At 49.8% G+C, this 20,718-nt stretch overlaps 1 protein-coding gene across 8 annotated transcripts in view; it reads right to left on the bottom strand.

Moving 5' to 3' along the window:
* CEMIP (cell migration inducing hyaluronidase 1) overlaps window positions 1-20,718 on the bottom strand; it is a 162,791-nt gene that overhangs the window by 99,514 nt on the left and 42,559 nt on the right. Inside the window, exon 1 of one of the 8 annotated variants that reach the window (XM_049704990.1) lies at window positions 2,371-3,193. The exons of the other annotated variants lie outside the window; for them this stretch is intronic. The gene's annotated coding sequence lies outside the window, so the exon portion shown is untranslated. Of the gene's footprint in view, window positions 1-2,370; window positions 3,194-20,718 lie in introns of those variants that run through there. 8 annotated transcript variants of the gene reach the window in all.

The raw sequence follows: 20,718 nt of genomic DNA, 5'->3' as shown, positions 1-20,718 counted from the left end.
ACAACCACGATTAGTGCAGGATAAGGCACCACTCAGAGTAATCCACCCAGCAGTCAAAGCACAGGCTAGGTTTCAATCTGTGTGCTCCCTCATTCATAGCTGCTGGGAATGTCAAATGGTAAGGCAGCTTTGAGAAATAGTCTACTTGTTCCTCAAATGGTTAATCGTAGAGCTACCCGCTGATCCAGCCATTCCACTCCTAGGTATATACCTAAGGGAAATGAAAATATATTCCACACAGAGACTTACACATAAACGTTCATAGCAATGTTATTCACAACAGCCAAGGAGTGACACAACCCAAATATCCATCAACTGATGAATGGATAAACAGAATGTGGTCCATCCATACAACGGACTACTATTCAGCCATAAAAAGAATGGAATACTGATCTATGCTACCACACAGATAAACCTTGAAAACACTACACTCAGTGAGAGAAGCCAGACACAGAAGGCCACTTGTTATGGGATGTCATACAATATGTGAAATACATATTAAATGTCCGGAATAGGCAAGTCCACGGAGACAGAGTAGATGCTGTCTCTGGGTGCCAGGGGCTGGGGAAGCAGAATGGAAAGTGACTGCTAACGGGTAGGGTCTCTGCTAACTGTGGTGATCAGGTGTTTAAAAAATAGATAGTGGTGGAGGGACTTCCCTCGTGGTCCAGTTGTTAAGGCTCCACGCTTCCAATGCAGGGGGCACGGGTTCGATCCCTGGTCGGGGAACTAAGATCCCACATGCTACATGGCCAAAAAATGAAAAAATTGAAAATAATAGACAGTGGTGGTGATGATGGTTACACAGCTCTGTCAATATCGTCAATATTACTGAATTGTATATTTCAAAAAAAAATGAATTTTATGGTACGTAAATTAAAATCTCAGTAAAGCTGTTAGAAAAAGAAAAACCCCTAGGCACTGTCGCTTGCTCTCCATGTGCCTTTGGACAAGTCAGCCTCTCTGAGCCTCAATAGTCTAATCTATAAAATGGTGATGAGGGGACTTCCCTGGTGGCGCAGTGGTTAAGAATCCGTCTGCCAATGCAGGGGACACGGGTTCGATCCCTGGTCCAGGAAGATCCCACATGCCGTGGGGCAACCAAGCCCATGTGCCACAACTACTGAGCCTGCGCTCTAGAGCCCGAGAGTCACAACTACTGAAGCCCAAGTTCTCTAGGGCCCGTGTGCTGCAACTACTGAGCCCTCGAGCTGCAACTACTGAAGCCCACATGCCTACAGCCTGTGCTCCACAACAAGAGAAGCCACAGCAATGAGAAGCCCGCACACCGCAACGAAGAGCAGCCCCTGCTCACCACAGGTAGAGAAAGCCTGCGCTCAGCAACGAAGACCCAATGCAGCCAAAAATAAATATTTTTTTTTTTAAAATAGGGATGAGAATGCTCTAAATTAGAGCGTGCCTGTAAATCATGGGACACATATGAGCACTCATTAAACACCAGAACTGTCATTATTATTATCAATTATTATTATCGTAAGACTCATAATATGAAGCTGGGCTCGGTCTACATGATTTCCATGCAGTATCATAATCCTTTCAACCGCACAGCTCGGGGAACAATTTTGCCTCTGTTGACAGGTGCAGAGGGAGGTGACGCTCAGAAGGATGCTCATGGCCCCTCACCTAGGAAGTAGCTGACTCAAGATTCAATCTTGACTTGCCTCACTCCAAAGTCTATCATTCATTCATTCGTTCATTCATTCAACAGTCCAGCTCTGAGCCAGGCACTGGGAAATCAATACTCAACAAAACCACCTTGTTCCTCATCCTCTTGAAGTTTACAATCTATTGGGGTGACCAACGTTTATCAAAGAGTCACAAAACCAAATGCATAATGGCGAACAACATAACGAGTTACGCTCAGTGAAAACACGGGATGCTGTGAAGGAGGACAAGAGGAGGAGTAAATGTAGGTTGGGAAGGGGGTAGGCAGGGAGAGCCTCAGTATACTCAGACCTGCAAGATGCATGTGACCTGCCTGAGGAAGCAGGGGAAGGTGCTCCTGGCAGGCTGAGAGGCTGAGTGAATGCGGGTCCCACACCCACTGTGTGCGTTACTTGCTGGGTGGGGGAGGCACGCACTGATCCAGCAAAAGCGTCAGGCAAAAACGGCTCCATCAGCTGTCCTTTCCGAGGCCCAGCCTTCTGGTTCCACCTGGTCTGGCCCAAAGCACAAGGTTTGTATGGAGGTGCAGACTCAGTGGGTGGGGAGAGGAAACACCTGTCCATTACCCTCCAGCAGTGGTTTCAGGGTGGGATGGGCGTGTAGCCGAGGGCATGCCCACCCAGGACAGGGTCAGACTGAGCTGTCGCCGGGGCGGGTGGAATGAAGTGTTTTAGAAGGGCTCACCCAGATCCGGACGGTGCAGGCAGGAGGGGCCAGCCCCGGAACGTCTGCTGGTTTCCCCAGTCATCAGCGTCTACACGAGTGTCCAGGATCACAACCTTCTCCCACTTTCCTGGCTCTAATCCAGCCCCACCCAGTGACTCTATCTACCTCACCAACAGGACTTTCTATCTGATGATGGCTCAGCTGCCCCATCCCAGGCGACAGCCCAAGTCACCACGGAACTCTTGAAGGCTGTAATAAGTGCTACCCTGGTCCCACTAAACCAAAGTCAAATTCACAGAAACATTCAGACACCTGTCTTCCCTGGATGGAGACCAGGGGAAGGAGGGGAGGGAAAGACCGGAAAACCAAAAGGAAGGAGGCCGCAACCAGCATTTCCAATCTTTACTCATTTATATATCCCTGAGGTTTTTTTCTTTATGACGTGATTATATACGAGCTGTAGCACAACATTTGCTTAATATATGTCCTTTTTTCTTTCTTTTTTCTGGGGGGGCGACGCGGCATGTGGAATCTTAGTTCCCCGACCAGGGCTTGAACCCATGGCCCTTGCAGTGGAAGCGCGGAGTCTTAACCACTGGACCGCCAGTGACGTCCTGCTTAATATATGTCTTAAACGTATTCCTCTTCAAATAGTAGCTCCATCCTCTAATAAATCAGTGTCAAATCACTCATTACGTCAAAAAATTTTTTCAAATTTGTCCATGTTTGAAATCATTTCACAAATTGTTCATATTTGGGACACTGTGGACTAGCTGATTTGGACATTCTTTTTAGAGAATGAACAGAAATTGGTTGTGGTATGTGATGGTTCTGGGGCTCTGGGCGCTGGGTCTGGTACCTCCCCTGCTCTCCCACCCAGGGCCGGCCCGGCCCGGCTCCCCGCCCCAGCCTCGCTGCGTTCCCGGAGCGGCCTCTGGCATCCCTTGCTCTCTGCTGACATAATGTAGGCTCCCAGAGCGGCCTCTGGCATCCCTTGCTCTCTGCTGACATAATGTAGGCTCCCAGAGCTCTGGCATCCCTCGCTCTCTGCTGACAAAATGTAGGCTCCCTGGAGCTGGGAGGCCCTGAAGGGGAGGTGGGGACACAGGAAACAAGGGGCAGCCCCGTTTGGCCTCAGCCCCAGCCCCCTATGGAGCAGCTGCTCAGGTTCAACTGGCTTAAAAAAGCCTCCACTGACAGGAGCAGGCGTTCTTCTCTGGGCCGCCACGGCCCATGAGTCATCCTGGGAGTGGCCGTCAGGATCACACTCCCACGTGGAGGCAGTGGCCACCCAAAAAGAGGAAGGAGCAGGGCAAAGCAGTCGCCTGGCTAAATGTGGAAGAGGGGCCTGCAGCTGTTGCCACCCCCTCCTGCCCCTGCGTCCTGGCATTCGGCTTGTTTCACTGCCGGCTCTTCTCCCCGGGACACCCTGAGCCATAAGGGAAGGGGCACAGGCCGCCTGGGGGCTCAGGCAGCTGCAGCTCATCCCCAGGAAGGGGAGGGGGGCACACGAGGGGCAGGGGTCACGTGAGCAGGAAGTCCACGCCCACTGACCAGCTGCTCCTGAGTTGGGCGTGGGTCCCAGGGAGGCCAGCTCGGGCTGTTCGGACCTGCCCCAGTGCCTACTGGTGGGAGCCTTGGGGCCCTGCCTTCCTGGGAGGTGAGTGTGTGAGGCCGGCTCCCCCAGGGCAGGCCCCATGGAGGGTCAATGACCTGAACGAGGGGAAGCCAGGCAAACACAGGGCTGTGTTCTCATCTGCTCTGTCCCCGATTCCCTGGGAGGCCTTGGGCCATGCCTGGTTCCTCCCTACCTCAGTTTCCCTCTCTGTAAAATAAGGTGAGGTCTCCTACTTTCCCAGGTGCCGGGCCATCGTCATCGTAGCTTTTCTCCCTAGTGAGTGGCAGGCCTCTCTCCTGAGCCCTGGCAGGGCTGCTGGGAGCCGGGTGAAAGCACCCAGGGCAAGAGTCTCTGCAGGATCGGCTGTCCCTGGTGTGCTGACAGCACCCGCCTGCTCTTCCAGCCCAGAAACACCGTCTTGCACACCCAGCCGCCTCTGAGCAGAGTCAGCATGTGTAGTAGAAGAGGACCCACATAAGGGAAGATATTCTTGACTGATAAATCCAAAGCACCAAAAGTGTGCCAGCCTCATAGTAGGTGCTCAATAAACGGCAGTTGAACAAATGCATGAACAAATGGGTGGGAAGACTGGCTGTCTGAGACAGACTCACGCTACTGGCCCACTGTGTGACCTTGGACCAATTGGTTACCTAACATTTCTTTTCTGTTTTTTTAATCTAAAAAATATTTATTATAAGCTGTTCTTAAGAAAATAGATCTCTATGAGGAAGAACTGTTTTACAAGTTGGTAGTTTAAGTGTTTTTAGATCTTGAGAGACCAAAACAAACACCATAGTGTACTTGATGGGGGACTATATAGAATTTTAGATTTTTTAAAAACATACAGATTTTTAAGGAAAAAGTGAAAGCCATCACTGACTTTATACTAGCCATGAACACTTTTTAAAATAAAATTTAATTGCAGTATAGTTGCTTTACAATGTTGTGTTAGTTTCTGCTGTACAGCAAAGTGAATCAGCTATACGTGTACATTTATCCACTCATTTTTGGATTTCCTTCCCATTTAGGTCACCACAGAGCACTGAGTAGAGTTCCCTGTGCTATACAGTAGGTTCTCATTAGTTATCTATTTTATACATAGTAGTGTATATATGTCAATCCCAATTACCTAACATTTCTGAGTCTCAATATATATTCACCGGAAAAGTGAATCGGGCCCCCCGGGGCCATTGTGGAGATTAAATAAGAGAGAGCATTGAAGACACTTTGTATTCTGACTCATGGCAGGTTCACTATTGTCACTTACAGGATTGCTCTACCTAATGCCCCACCAACACCTCCAAGGCCACCTTGCACAGTCTAACTTGACACTTCTCAGGGCAACACTTTTTCTCTGCCGCTCTCACTCTCAGTTGGTGGCATCTACCCAGCCATCTAAACAGAAACGGGGGTTCCTCCCGGCTCTTCCCATTGCCTCATCCCTGGCATCTCAGTATCCAGTACCTTCTCCCCATGCTCTCTCTGCAGGGCTCGGGCCTCCGTCTCCTCTCCGTTCCTGCCTCCACAGCTCTGATCCTTTCTGAAGCCTCACTACAGATATCACCAGACGTCCTCCCTGCCCCTGGCCCCTCCAGCACCACGAGCTTCCCTCTAACCGCATGCTGGCTACAATCATCCGTCTGCCTACCTGCCGCCCTCACTGGCTGTGGGTCCCAGGAGAGCAGGGAGCAAGATGTGTGCTCAATAAATATTTGTGGGCTGATGAGTCACGAACACCGGAGACTGGAGTAAAGGTCCTGGTGGGTGGAGAGAGGCCAAGGAGGAAGAGAAGAAAAGTGGAAGGCTACTTTATACATAATTTATTACCTTTCGGTCCACCACGGTTTTGTTTAGAGGAGATGAAGGTAAAAGATGAAATGGAAATACATCTACAAAACATGGGCAGATGGTATCCAACTTGTTTCTGTTCCAAGAGTGTGTTTATAAGTTGGGTGCTTAGAACCTGGCACTGTATCTTCTGTTAGAAATTCAAATCAAGAAGAGTCGGGGCTTCCCTGGTGGCGCAGTGGTTGGGAGTCCGCCTGCCGATGCAGGGGACGCGGGTTCGTGCCCCGGTCCGGGGGGGGGGTCCCGCGTGCCGCGGGGCGGCTGGGCCCGTGAGCCATGCCCGCTGGGCCTTCGCGTCCGGAGCCTGTGCTCCACGACGGGGGGAGGCCACAGCGGTGGGAGGCCCGCGTACCACCAAAAAAAAAAAAAAAAAAAAAAAGAAGAGTCGGAGATCAATGACAGCTATAGATTAGTTCTTAATATATGTTCCAGGTACCGTGCTAGGCACTTTCCATAACCTTTGTATTTAATCTCCTCCAGGGAGAAATTACTCTCCCCATTCTACAGATGATGGAAGAGAGTTGCAGGAAGGTTGGATAACAGTCTCAAAGTCACAGAGCTAGCTGGAGAAAGAGTTGTGAGTTGAATCCAGATCTGTCTGATCCTAAATTTTGTGCTGTCTTCCCCTATGCTAAACTGTCATTAATTCCCACCAATACTGCCAACTGCTCTGATTGGCTGGCCACCAGCCTCCCAGCTTCGTCACGGGCCAGACCTCCTAGTGGGAGGGCTCTGGTGGCCACAAGGACTTATGGGGGGGGGAAGCTGTGGACAGAGAGGGGAGCAGAGTGGGAGAAAGACCCTCCTCGTGGGCTAACTTTATCAGCTAAGCCAGCAGAATGAGGTCAGGCCAAGTGCAACTGGAAATGCCTGAGACAGAAACAAGGTCCAAGTTCTGGAAGTCATACCGCTCTCCTCCTGCCCCTATATTTGCACCAAGATGGCAGATGAGAACCAAGAAGAATTGGAGCAGTTCCTTGCCCTTTTTGGGGAGTGGGGGCAGGATTATGCCTTGCTTGCCTGTGGACTTTGGGTCCCCTCTTCAAACCTTCTCGCCATCCCACCTCCATCCCATCACCTGTATGGGGACCCTTTGCTTAGGCAGTCCTTGGATTCTAAAGGCCAAGAGCAGAGGTCACTAATTGGCAGCGAGGGACCAAGTCTGGCCTCAGCCTGCATAGCATCTTTAAGAATTTCAAAAATTGAGAAATTTCACACGAATTGCTAGATTTTCAGCTTTCCTGGAAGATCTGAAGATCTGGCAACTCGGGTCCAAATTCCCACATGGCAACCATCAGCTGGCACTGAGCTGCAGCTGCCCCTTCACGTCGGGCACAGTCTCCCCCCGCTTCTTGTAAGAGAAGGGAGGGGCCCTCAAGCCACCCTTGGCCACGACTCCACGCTCTGGGCTAGCAGCGTGAATGTTGCCAAAATCTGCGTCATCCTCCACTTGCGGCTGGTGAGGACAAAGAATGGCTTTGTCAGCTGATGGAGTTGAGGCACGGTGGCCACGCGGTGGGGAGCCAGGCCGCCTCCAAGCCTGCCTGTTTCTTGACCACTGGACTCAGTCCACTCCAGGAAGGCTGCTGCTATTTCTAATGTAGCCTAAAACACCTCCGGCTTCCCGGCCTGCACCCCCTGGAGCTCCCTCTCAGGCAGCCAGGCCCCCATGTCCCCAGCTGCTCTGTCCAGGGCACCTGGGCAAATATTCAGGGGCTGCAGGGCCCAGGGCCCCCATGCCTCAGGCTGGTGCCCTCAACAATCCCAGCTGTATGGCCCGTGCAGCTCCCCAGGGCGCCGGCCTGTTTGCTGCCTCAGGGAGTGATGTCAGAGCCAGGCCTGCTGAGGGGGGAGCCTGTTTCAGAGCCATCAGGTAGATATTTCATTTCCACTTCAAGGAGCTTCCAGAAAACCCAAACAAATATTTGGAAATGGCTGTCTTTCCACAGTCTCAGAGGCAGCACAAAGGCACGGCGCACAGATGACGTGCCTGGAGGGATCTGGTCCCGGAGGAGGGTCGGGATAGGTCTGGCTGGTCCCAGAGGTTCTGCCTGGCATCCCCTCCGCTTCAAGGGCCCTGGGAAACACCAGCCCTCTGGGGGCCAGCCTCTCATCCCCTCTGAAGTCTCTCTGAGCTCTGAACCGCGCCTTTCTACTTTCCACCTTCTACCAGAACTGAGTGTTTACGATTTTCTCTTCCCTGTTGGCCTGGGCAACCCTTGGGAGGAGGAAATTCCAAAAGACTCAGCTTCAAATCCAGACCCCACCCTTACCAGCTACGTAACCTGGGACCCATCACCGCCCCTCTTTTTACAGTTTACATCCTTGTCCCCCTTTGCTCAGCCCCAGGCTGGTGATCTGAAGCAGCCTGAGCACCCCACGGGTAAGCTCTGATTTCTCCATCCCACATAGACGCTGCAGAAGCCATGAAGGCCAGCGTTCCTCCCCTGGCCGCCCTCCCGGCCCTGCACAGGCTGCAGCAGCCTGACTCCTTGCGGAACAGCCCTCTGCTGCCCAGGGAGGCCGGCTGGTCTGGCCGGCTCTGCAGCCTAAGAAGGTGCTGGGCCCCTGCAGGCCCAGCCTGGGGCAAAGATGTGGGATGGGAAGCAGTGCAGAGAGCCGCTGGTGATTTTGCGACGCTCATATCCTCCAGCTCCATACTTATCTCACCCTCAGTTAGGGACAAGCTTCCCTTCTTTCCTTCTTTGTCTCTTTAACTCACTCTTTCTTTATCAGTTTTTTTTTTTTTTTTTTTTTAATTTTTTGGCCGTGCTGTGAAGCATGTGGGATCTTAGCTCCCCGACCAGGGATGGAACCCGCGCCCCCTGCAGCGGAAGCGCAGATTCTTAACCACTGGACCGCTGGGGAAGTCCCTTTAACTCATTCTTAAGTCTGGCCTCCAGAGAACACACACACACACACACACACACACACACACACACACAACACACACACACACACACACACACACACACACACACACACACACACACACAGGAGCCTTGGCTCCTGACCGGGCCTCCTTTGAACAGAGCGTTCCTGTGCTGTGGAATGCGGTTCCTGCTGACTGAGGAGAAATGGCATCTGGGCCCCTGGGCAGGGCGCCTCTTACCTGAGTGGGTGTGAGTGGGTGTGGCTGCCCCCACCGCCCATCAGCTGCTTCCCTCCGCCTCCTCCCACTTGGACAGCCTCCGCTGCAGCCTCCACTCCCTTCCCCCTCCGAGGGCTCAGCTGCAAACCAAGATGTCTCAGCTCCCGAGTGCCAGACACTCTTAACCGGAGCCCCAATACCTGGGCACCAAAAATGCACAGACCACTTCTGATGCCCCGAGAGAGCAGGGAGAAGCAGGGAGCACGCGTGTTGGAGCCAGGCAGGCCCAGAATCCAACCTTCGCTCTGGCCTTTACTTACTGAGTCACTTAAAGCAAGTTGCCCAACCTATCTGAACCTCAGTGTATTCCTCTGTAAAATGGGAATTCCTGCCCCATGTCCAAAGAAAGGAGGCGGGAGTCCTCTGTGAATTTTAAAGAGCTGTGGAAAAATAGGTTCCCATCGAATAGGACATTGGTATGCAACCTAGGGATACCAGGATAAGCTACGTGGGGATTCTGCCCTAAAGGACCTCCTGACTAGTGAGGTAGGTGAGAACCAAGGAGAAATGCAGAAGAAAGAAAGAAGGCTACTTAGAGGGTCCAGGGCACGTGCCCAGGAAGTCAGTCCAACCAAATGCATCTGGGCATGAGGGGAGGTGGCACTGGCCTGGCCTTGAACCTGAGGAGGGTGTGGACAAGCAGAGAGTCCGGGGCAGAGCAGGGAAGAGCAGAGTAGAAACCTGAAGGTGCTGCAGCACAGAGGACGCCCTGGGAACAGTGGGAGGCGACAGAAGGGAAAACTCATTTGTAGAGTTTGGTGGGAGAAAGAGTCTTCTCACCTAGACACAGAGAAGTTGGCGTGCCTGGATGCAGGGCACAGCGAAGGGCCACGAAGACCACGGACTGCACAAGGTGCAAGGTGAAACCTCCAGGTGGGGTAGGTTCCCATGAGCAACCCTCTGTGTCTATACCATGAGCTCAGCTGGGGCAACCTTGCTCCCGCTGGCTGGCATCTTAAATGAAATGAAATGAGCGCTAATGATGTCCCCGAGATAAATGCAAGAATGCTCAGTTTAGATGCTCTGGAATATCGAAGCACTTCCTCCTGATGGAAGGCAGATGGGAAAGAAGGAAAACATTATCAGGTAGTATCTGGCACAAGATTTCCAGCCAACCAGGGGCAACCTCTTGGAGACATTATGGCGGGGGTGGGGGGGGGTAGGACTGTGAACTCTGCCATTCCATCTGAGTTTTGACTGCATGACCTTGGGCAACCCTTAGTTTTCTAGGCTCCAGCGACCTCTCCGGGAAGCTGTGAGGATGGACAGAGACGGTACCTGGGATGCGCCCTGTACCGGGCTGGTATAGAGAAGTGCTTTCACGTCTTGGTATAGAGGATTTTTTCAAGTCTTGCCGTTTTGAATGCCTCTTCCCCAGGAACCTGGGAAACCCTCTGCTTCCCTGTTTCTAGACGATACCACTGGTTATCTATACCCCTCCCATGTCTCTCGGTCCATTCCATTTGCACATCTATCTATCATTCTGTCAAGCATGGAATCTGGTACGGCAACATTCTCTCACAACCGGCAGCATCTTGAAGTATCTGGTGAAAGTTCTGCTGTTTCTATGAACAGCCACAGATTCCCTGAGGACCCAGGCTGTCAGGAGGGCCTGGCACTGCTCCGAGGTCTTAGCATCTACACCTGAGCCTCAGGCTGTGGGACCCAGCTAGGGCCAGACACATCCCTTAGACCAGGGGTCCCCAAGCCCCGGGCCACAGACCAGTATCAGTCTGTGGCCTGTTAGGAACTGGGCCGCACAGCAGGAGGTGAGTGGCGGGGGAGCGAGGGAAGCTTCATCTGTACTTACAGCCGCTCCCATTACTGCCTGAGCTCCGCCTCCTGTCAGCATTATGGTGAGTTGTATAATTACTTCATTATATATTACAATGTAATAATAATAGAAATAGTGCCAATAAATGTAATGCGCTTGAATCATCCCAAAACCATCCCCCAACGCCCCGTCTGTGGGAAAATTGTCTTCCATGAATCCAGTCCCTAGTGCCAGAAGGTTGGGGACCGCTGCCCTAGACCACGTTCAGCTGAGGATCGCAGATAGACAGAGACCGCTGGGCTGGCTCTGTCCTCAAAGAAGGGGAGGGTGAGTCCTAGGCCAGCTCTGCAGGATGGGAGCTGGGGGTTGGGAGAAATTGGAAATAACCTTTCTAGAATAGGGTTCAGTGCAGCCAGGGGCTCAGAAATCCTTCTAGGACTTCTCTGCATAGTCCTTCCGGTACTACCTTATTGTTCTGACTTGTTATAAAAAGATTATCTGAAACTTCCTACTGCTACAGTTCTTGTAACGGCCTTTTGCTAAAAACCCTGTTGGCTGGGAAATGAACATCTGGGCATGGAATTTGACACCAGACCAAATTTTTCTGCATGGTACAGGAGAGGGGACTTTGGATTTGATCGGGGAGGTGGGAAGGGAATTGGCTGGCAGAATATCCAGGAGGAAAGAGAAAAGGCTTAAAAGGGTGGGACGATGAGGAGCAGGAACTATGGAACCCAGACACGTTGGAGAACAGTTTTCAAGCTGTTTTTTATGAAGTATGTGTCATAAAACCCTCCTTCCCCATGAAAACTTCAGTAAAATTTCCACCACGCTCACTAACGCTTTTGTTGTAAGTGAATGAAAAAGTTAATTTAGATGGCCAAGGAGCACATGAAAAGATGTTCAACACCGCTAATTATTAGAGAAATGCAACCCAAAACTACAATGACGTTATCACGTCGTGCCGGTCAGAAAGGCCGTCACCAAGAAAATCTATAAACAACAAATGCTGGAGAGGGTGTGGAGAAGAGGGAACCCTCCTGCTCTGTTGGTGGGAATGTGAATTGGTGCAGCCACTATGGAGAACAGTGTGGAGGTTCCTTAAAAATCTAAAAATAGAGCTACCATATAATCCTGCAATCCCACTCCTGCTCATATATCCAGAGAAAAACATGGTTCGAAAGGATACACACACCCCAATGTTCACTGCAGCACTGTTTACAATACCCAAGACTCGGAAGCAACCTAAATGTCCACCGACAGATGAATGGATAAAGAAGATGCGGTACATATATACAGCGGAATATTACTCAACCATAAAAAAGAATGAAATAATGCCATTTGCAGCAACATGGATGGACCTGGAGATTATCATACTAAGTGAAGTAAGTCAGACAGAGAAAGACAAATATTATATGATGTCGTTTATATGTGGAATCTAAAAAAAAAATGATACAAATGAACTTTTGTACAAAACAGAAACAGACTCACAGGCTTAGAGAATGAATTTACAGTTACCAGCGGGGAAGGGCAGGGACGGGGGAGGGATAGTCAGGGAGTTTGGGATTGACATGTACACACTGCTATATTTAAAATGGACAACACACAAGGACCTACTGTATAGCACAGGGAACTCTGCTCAGTATTCTTTAATAACCTAAATGGGAGAAGAATTTGAAAAAGAATAGATGCACATGTATGTATAACTGAATCACTTTGCTGTATACCCGAAACTATCACAACATTGTTAATCAACTATATTCCGATATAAAATAAAATTTTTTAAAAAAACAGGTAATTTGCAGAGACAGGTAGATGTCAGAAAAACATTTTATTTCACCACTGCCTTCATTTCCCACAGAGAAAATCCTTCTTCTGCTCTTCCGCACCCTGCCTTCAGCTCATGACTAACACCTGCCCCGAAAAGATGCTTTTTCCATTTAAATGAGAGTAGCAGAACTCAAGGTCAAACAAAGCTCTGCATCTTTCACTCTCCAGCTCAGGAAACGAAAGACCACACCAGCATTGTGAAGCCAGGAAAATACACAAGCAGTGGAGAAGGTGGAGAAATTTTCCAAGCTCTCTTTGGTTTAAAAAGAAAAATAGAGACAAGTTCAATGTGAAAAATCGCTTTTCTCTCTCCTCTCTAAATATATTAAGTATGAGCCTCTTCTTATGAGCAGACCAAGTTACACATTGATCTATTTTGATGTTTCCCAACCAACAAAGGGACTTCACATTTTAAAAGGACACTTAAAAGTAAACATGTAGGGCTTCCCTGGTGGCGCGGTGGTTGGGAGCCCGCCTGTCGATGCAAGGGACACGGGTTTGTGCCCCGGTCCGGGAGGATCCCACATGCCGCAGAGCGGCTGGGCCCGTGAGCCATGGCCGCTGAGCCTGCGCGTCCGGAGCCTGTGCTCCGCGGCAGGAGAGGCCACAACAGTGAGAGGCCCGCGTACCACACACACAAAAAAAGAAACATGTAGATATTTCCATTTTCACCTAGATATTTATTATGTTTTTTCAAAAAAAAAAAAAAACTCCATGGTTCCAGTTGGGGCAAGACTCTGATCTGTCTAGACTAGCCATGATCAAGGGGTGAGGCAGAGAGGAAGAGAGAAGAGAGACAGCGAAGGCTGTAGCACCACGCCCAAGGTCCCTTGGGATGGGGGAATGCCAGAGAAACCCAGGGTGTCCACAGACCCTGGAAAGACAAGGGAACATGCACAACGTCTTCATCGATATCTCCCATCTATAGAGCAATAAAATAATATGATCTGTTCCCAGAATTTGTGGACACCCTGTAGATTCAGACCCCCAAAGACAGCCTGGTAGATTCCACATGCTTGAGACAAATTGGGCCTTTCTGTGGGCCAGACAAGCATAGACTGGCTGCCCCTGGAGGGTGAGGCTGGCCATGCAGGGCTCTGGCCTTCACCCAGACCCAGGACGTTACAAATGTCAACAGTTGAGCCAATACTGATTGAGCTCCCACCCTGTCTGCGCTTGGGCTAGGTGCCAATGACACTAGGCATTTCTCTGCCTAGAAACGCCTACTCATTCTTCAAGACTCAGCACTGGTGCCACGTGCTGCTCAAAGCCTTCCCTGACACCGCCCACCACAGCCCTAACACTAGGTCCAGTGTTCAATTCTCCTCCTCGGTGCCCGCCTATATCGCCAGGCGTACCACAAGTACTAGGGGTGTCTCTGTGTGTTTGCTAGCTCTTTGAGGGTGGGGTCAATGGTTTAGTCTTCTCTATAATGCAGGAGCCCAGCACAGGGGCTGGCATTTAGAAGAAACTCAGGATACGATTAGTGAATGAATGAATGAATGTGTGAATGTTTGCCAACATAGTCCCATCCGACACTCGAAGGAGGAGACAGACTAGAACGTCACCAACCCCTACATACAGTGACAAACGCAAGGACGGATGGTGTGACAAGAACCCTATGGGACACAGAAGAAGGAGCAATTCATTCTGTTTAGGGATGGGGGTGCTCAGAACTCTTGACCTCGGCCTTGAAATACAAGTGGATTTTATCAGGGGGCCACCTTGAAAAAAGACATTCCAGGCAGAGGGAAAAGCTTGAGCAAAGGCATGGTGAATTGAAGGAATTTACAGTAGCTTCACAAGACCGAAAAAAAAAAAATTAATACATAGGTGGGATAAGGAAAGGCAGGCAGAAGGGTGGAGCTGGACTGCCAAACCCACTGAATGCCAGGCTCGCTCTCTCTGCAGTGAGGATTCAGAATATTGTTTGGTCCAGAAAACATAAACTTTGAAAACACAAATAGATCCCTATTTTGAAAAATAACAACACTTCGTTACTATAAGAAGCGCCCTTCCAACCACCCACCCCCCAAGCATCATTTTAAACCAATGCTTTAGAAACCTGAAGGAGTGTCTGATATGGTAAATTTCAGGCAACTGAGATCAAAGAGTGAATTACTCACGACCATGACTATCATAAGTCACACCCACTGAAATGTTGCTAAATGCGGAAAGGGCAAAGTTTTTGAACATGATTTTGCAAAACAGGCAGGCCGACTTGGAAGACTGCTTCTCGCTCCGGTGTACGCCCAGCATCCAGGGCTGCTTCTGCAAACACATTCTTGTCGCTTTGGGCCAGAGCAGGTGATGCTTAACAGGACTCATCTGAATGACAATCAATGGGAAATGTTTGCAACAGGTTCTCTCTACCTGTGTCACCCTCGCGCGGTCACTCCGTTTCTCAATCCACCTTTCCTCCGGAGTTCCGTTTGTATACAGAGCGGAGTGGGGAAGGCCAGGGAGGAGGAAATTTGGCACTGCGGCCCTAGGAAGAGTCCTGCGGCCAGCAGCTGTGCCCAGAGGCCCTCTGAGAGGAGGGACAGCAAGCTGTAACTGGTGGTCAACCTGGGGACACCTGACCCTCACCACCAAGCTTTCCCAGCGTGAAACCCTCTTGACATCCAGAAGTGCAGGTCTCTGTAAAGCGATCAAGAACCAGGGAGATCAGGGAGCCCAGAAAGTCCCGCCCGGGCTTTGGAGCCATCAGTGCATGGAGTGTTCAGAGCTGCGTACGTTCTTTACCTCTACATGGGACCCCCGTTCAGAGAGGTCTGTCTTTCCCTACCCATCACCTGCTGCTTTGTTCCCAAAGTGGCGTGATTAGCCCAGGCCACAGCTGCCTCCTCTCATAGATCCTGAGTCAACACCCCCACACACATCCTTCCCCCCGACTTACCTCTCACCCACACTCCAGTACCCCCAGAAGACTAGTGGTATTGATTGTTTTGGAAATGCTGTGATCAGTTGAATCCGCCATTTCATTCATTGGTTGGCAACCTTGGATATTTCCAGAAAGGCATCCCCGTAAGCTTTCTGTCCCCTCCCACCCACTCCCCACCGCCACCCCCCCCACAGCTGCTTCATGCTTTTTCTGAGCCTCTCCCCATGGTGCCTTGTGGAGCTCCACCTTGTAATTCACAACCTTACCTAAACCTCAGCACCTTCACAAAACGTTCCTTCCACCTCCTGCCTGGACCAAGCATGTAAAGTTCTTTCCCAAGCACACAGAGTCCTGATCAGCAAAGGCCTCCAATTTCTCACACCTCCCAATTCCTCTGGGGTGGAAGAGGAGGTCATTGCCCTCTAGACCTAGTGATTCCATTGCCCTCTAGACCTAGTGATTCTCAAACCTAATGGTACTTAATCCCCCCTGTATTGTAACTGCCTCTTGAGTTACTTCCCTCTGGACATGAACTCCATGAGGGCCCCGTTCTGGGCCTCGCACATGGTCAGTATACACACACAAAAATGCATAAACACTCATAAATGTTGCATGACTTAATAAACACAAGGCAGACATCATTGCCCCCATTCTACAGATGAGGAAAGTGAGCCTCAGAGAAGATAACAGACAAGCCTAGTCACACAGGAGTAGGGGGCAAAACCATGGCTTGAACTCGGTCATCAGTATCCACCCCACCTTGCTACCTAGTAACATGACTCAGTCTACAGGGTCTCTTTTTTTAGGATCTTCTTTGACGTGGACCATTTTTAAAGTCTTTATTGAATTTGTTACAATATTGCTTCTGGTTTTATGTTTAGGTTTTTTGGCCACGAGGCATGTGGGACCTTAGCTCCCCTGACCAGGGATCGAACCGGCACCCCCTACACTGGAAGGCGAAGTCTTAACCACTGGACTGCCAGGGAATTCCCAGCCTATAGGGTCTTGATTACATAATGAAGCTAAAAAAAATTAAGATAATTTTGTTCCCAGTTAACATAGCCTTCCAAAGAGTTCACAGATGGCAGAAAGAAACGGTAAGGAATCTCAAAGAAACCAAGACATCCATCCATAGGGCAACTCCATGGGGCCCCGTCCCTGTCCACACTGCCCTTGAGGCAGGAGGGAGGGGACAGTGGTTGGTCCTGGTAGGTTCCAGGGCCCCCAAGACCGGCCTCAGCCATGAACAGAATGGGGACGTCAGAAAAATCACCGTTCTAGAACCAGAAAGACACTCGAGGGAGGTTCCTAAGTACGAGGAGGGGTTTCCTCCCTACAATGTTGCTCCAACACTGTGACACTAACAAGACATAAAAACTGTCGAGTACAGGCGTCATGATCATAGTTATGGGCTGATGCTTCACGCTGATTGCAGTAATTACTGCAGGAAACTGCACTGTGATTTGCTGCCAACAGACGAATATGAAAGAACGAAATTAACAAATCTGGAGCAAATGACAAACAGAAATATCGAACAAAGAAAGTTTATGGGTGGATGTGAAAGTGACCAGCCATCAGCCCAAACCGGGAAACCTGGCCCACGTGGGACTGTAAGACAAACAGGCTTCTGTGCGGAGCTGTCCCAGATCCCCTCAGAACACTAAAACCAGGTCAGAAGTGGCCAGGACTCTGGAGCCTGGCTACCCACTGGAAGGATGCACACACACAGGCACACACACACGCAGACACATACACACACCCCTTCTGCTGTGCTGTGTCAGGATGCATTAATTCACAAGAGGCTCTTCATAAAAGATAACAGCCTGGAGACGTGTGAGAGGGGACTCACGCACAGTAGGATTTGAGGAAATTTCATAAAGGAAATGCTGGCCTGCCGGCCTTCCCACACTCCCTCCAAAAACCTAACACTCCTTGAGGTGTTTGGTCAACCTGCAGAAACCCCTGCATCTGCAGTACAGCGCCCCAGAGCGGGCCTTCCACATGGGTCTACCTGGGGAAACGAGAGGAGCATTTCATGTGGACACAACCATGGTTTTCAAACTTCATTTGTGAGTGTGAGCGGCAAGGCCCAACTCTCACAAGCTCTTCACAAAATCCCAGTACTTACAGGTAAGAACAGAGGTGTCCCGGTTGAAATGGGGTGGCAGCCAGCTGGCCACTCCTCTCCTCAAAACACCTGAGACATGTGTGTCAATCCTAGGGTTCCAGGGAACAGCTATCTAAAATGGGTCCCACCTGGCAGGGTGGTCTAGAAGAATGAAAAACATTGGTGGCTTCTGAAAGAAGCATCTCAGTGGGGCAGTGAAGGTGAAAGTGGGACACCAGGAGGTCACGAGGGACTGGATGATGTGGGACTGACAGCGGCAGATGCAGGCCTCTCATTCCCAAATGTATCGGCATAAAAAGGGCAGCAGCTGGAGAAGGATGAGGAATCCCACGAGGGTGTTCAGATGTCAGGAGCCCACCTGATGAGAGGAGGTGGAGGGAGGGGCCCAGGTGGGAAGGACAAGTCCTTCTGAGACTGGAGGGAAGGACAGGGATATGGGCCATGACAGGGGTTTCAAGGTGGACGTTTGAGGGCACTTGGGAAGATGGCTCAGGCATCCACGGGGGCAGGCAGGGCACTGGGAGAGCAGAGAAGAAGCCACGGGCTGTGCTTGAGAATTCCTCTGGGGGCATAAAGTGTGGGTTCCTCACAGCCATTCTCCACTTTAATTTCATAAACCACTTCCTGTGGACGGAGAAGGGCAGGCTGGGTCACTGCCCTCCATTAAAACAAGAAGCAAGAACCAGACTGGAATTCCAGATGCTAGATTCCTACCCAATTCCCAGCTCACACAGGTTCACCTGGCACTGAAACACGGGTACCATTCTTGAGTCTAACAAAGACCACTCCCACGGAGACCCACTCATTGGTGTCACCTACTCCAAAGGCTTATTTGTAATTATGGAACCTGCAACCCAGGCTGGGGAAAGTGAGAGGAAGAAAACCATCACCTGTCATCTCAAAGTTTCTGTTACTTTTTTTTAGCAGATCCAATTCTGCTACACCCTGCTTTGAAGAAACCCCGTGTGTGAAATTCGTCAATAAGCTAGGGAAAATATACGTACATTTTCAGGAAAATGTTTGCCTATACAAAAAGGGGAGTCACATTACCAGTGATTAGCACAGGGTTGCTTTAAAGAGTAAGGTCCAGTGTTCAAGATATGCCTTTCAAATCAAGCTCAGTGATTGACTCATTCAAATTGTTTACTTATTACTTAAGCCTTATTTACTTTGGACAGTTTGGTACTTGGGCCAGAACATTTATTTCTAGATTCTGGTACTCGGTGTTCTGAAGAAGTCTTGGGGCAAACCAACGTGCTTTTCTTTGCACGAAATCCTTTTTTGAAAACCTTCAGTAACGCCTTTCTCCTTTATGCCTCACATTCAAACATCTCAACAGGTCCCATCTATTTGGAATTCTCACAGAGATGGTGTAGACCTCTGTTCAAACCTTTTGAAGACAGGGAAGAAGAGATGGGGACCATTTAGATTTATTGTAGAAACGCCCAACAGTCAACTGACAGTAAATGAACTTTGCCAGCTTAGAGACTTAGAGATTCAGCTGTGTGGAGGGGATGGAGGGAGACCTCCACTATATCTTACTAAAATTTCTCCAAGTCTCAGGTACGTGTACGCAGCCTCCCTAATTCTCAGTGGGCAAAGTGATGTTTCCCATTATAATTTGTTTGGTTGTTTCAGTGGGGTTTGTCTAGGGAGAGTTTTTTTTTTTTAACTTTTAATTTTATATTGGAGTATAGTTGGTCAACAATGTCACATTAATTTCAGTTGTACGACAAAGTGACTCAGTTATATGTATACATGTATCTACAGTATTCTTTTTCAAATTCTTTTCCCAATTAGGTTGTTACATAATATTGAGCAGAGTTCCCTGTGCTATACAGTAGGTCCTTGTTGGTTATCTATTTTAAATATAGCAGTGAGTACATGTCAATCCCAAACTCTAGGGAGAGTTTTTTAAAGTTCTTCTCAGATCACTGTCTTCAGGCTGAAAACTGTCAGGCTATACAATGGTCTCTGTTATATTCAGTTTCCTTAATCTTATTGCCCTCTCTCCAGCGACGGCCTTAGGGGGGCAGGGCCATATTCTCTCTCTCTCTCTCTCTCTCTCTCTCTCTCTCTCTCTCATCTCTCACTCAGCTACAGAGAACTGAGTTTATCATATGCTTCAGGTCATGGGAAAAACTCATCACCAGGGCCATGTCTTTCCATCCCCGTCTCCAGGTCAGACCTGGCCCACTACTACTATGCATACGTAGTAACAGCCTGTCTAATGGATGAATGAACAGGTTGAAAACAGCACAGCTGTGTGGAAGAGCAGGGATGTGACAGCAGGAAGACCAAGCCCACCTTCAGTCCTGCTTCTTACTGTGGGACTTTGGGCAAGGTACATAACCTCCAGATAGGCCTCAGTTTTCTCATCTACAAAATATTTTCCATCAAATTATTAAAAGGACTCACTGAGAATGTTATGCTAATCAGGAGGTGGAGACTCAAACCCATCCGGGAACAGGTAGGTAAGAAACAAGAAGGGAAACTGGGTGAGAGGCAATAAGGAGTGGTAGGGACTGTGGCCAATAGGAGAGCACCCTGGAGTCTGAAGGCCACACTTAAAGACATTCAGATTATAATAACAAAGCCCAAAGGTATTATTTCTGTTGGCCAGATTTTGCCTGGGACTGTGACCTCCATCCCACACTCTGGCATACAGTATGTCTTTAGTAATACTAGCCAAAGGTAGAGGTTCTGTGACTTGAGGTCCACATAATTCAGAAAGCAAGAGACCACAGCTCAAGGTCAGGCCGTAGTCCTCTGCCAGTCTCACCCCGAGCAGGTAATGAGTTGGGACATAAAGCAGCAACTCAGTTTACACACAGATCACCTGGGACCACTCTCACTCTCACCATAAAGTGTTACAGCGCGCGCACACGCGCACACACACACACACACACACCCCGGCTCACCGGGCCGTACTAAAGTCCTAAGGGAAGGCTGGGAGGCACCACAGAATCCAGGCTGGCCAACGCTGACTGTGCAGCAGGAAGACTGCGGAGATGCTGGGAGTAAAGAGCCGCCCACAGAGATCGACCCAAGGAGACGACAAACACATCCCACCGGTAACCTGACGGCAGATCAAGTTTGTAAATAACGCAAAATTTGTAGCATCTGAAGAAAA

The sequence above is a fragment of the Orcinus orca genome, chromosome 2, assembly GCF_937001465.1.
Source record: "Orcinus orca chromosome 2, mOrcOrc1.1, whole genome shotgun sequence".
Taxonomy (NCBI): Eukaryota; Metazoa; Chordata; class Mammalia; order Artiodactyla; family Delphinidae; genus Orcinus; species Orcinus orca.
Note: the sequence above shows the minus strand (reverse complement) of the source record. Positions and strands in the feature narration are given on the sequence as shown.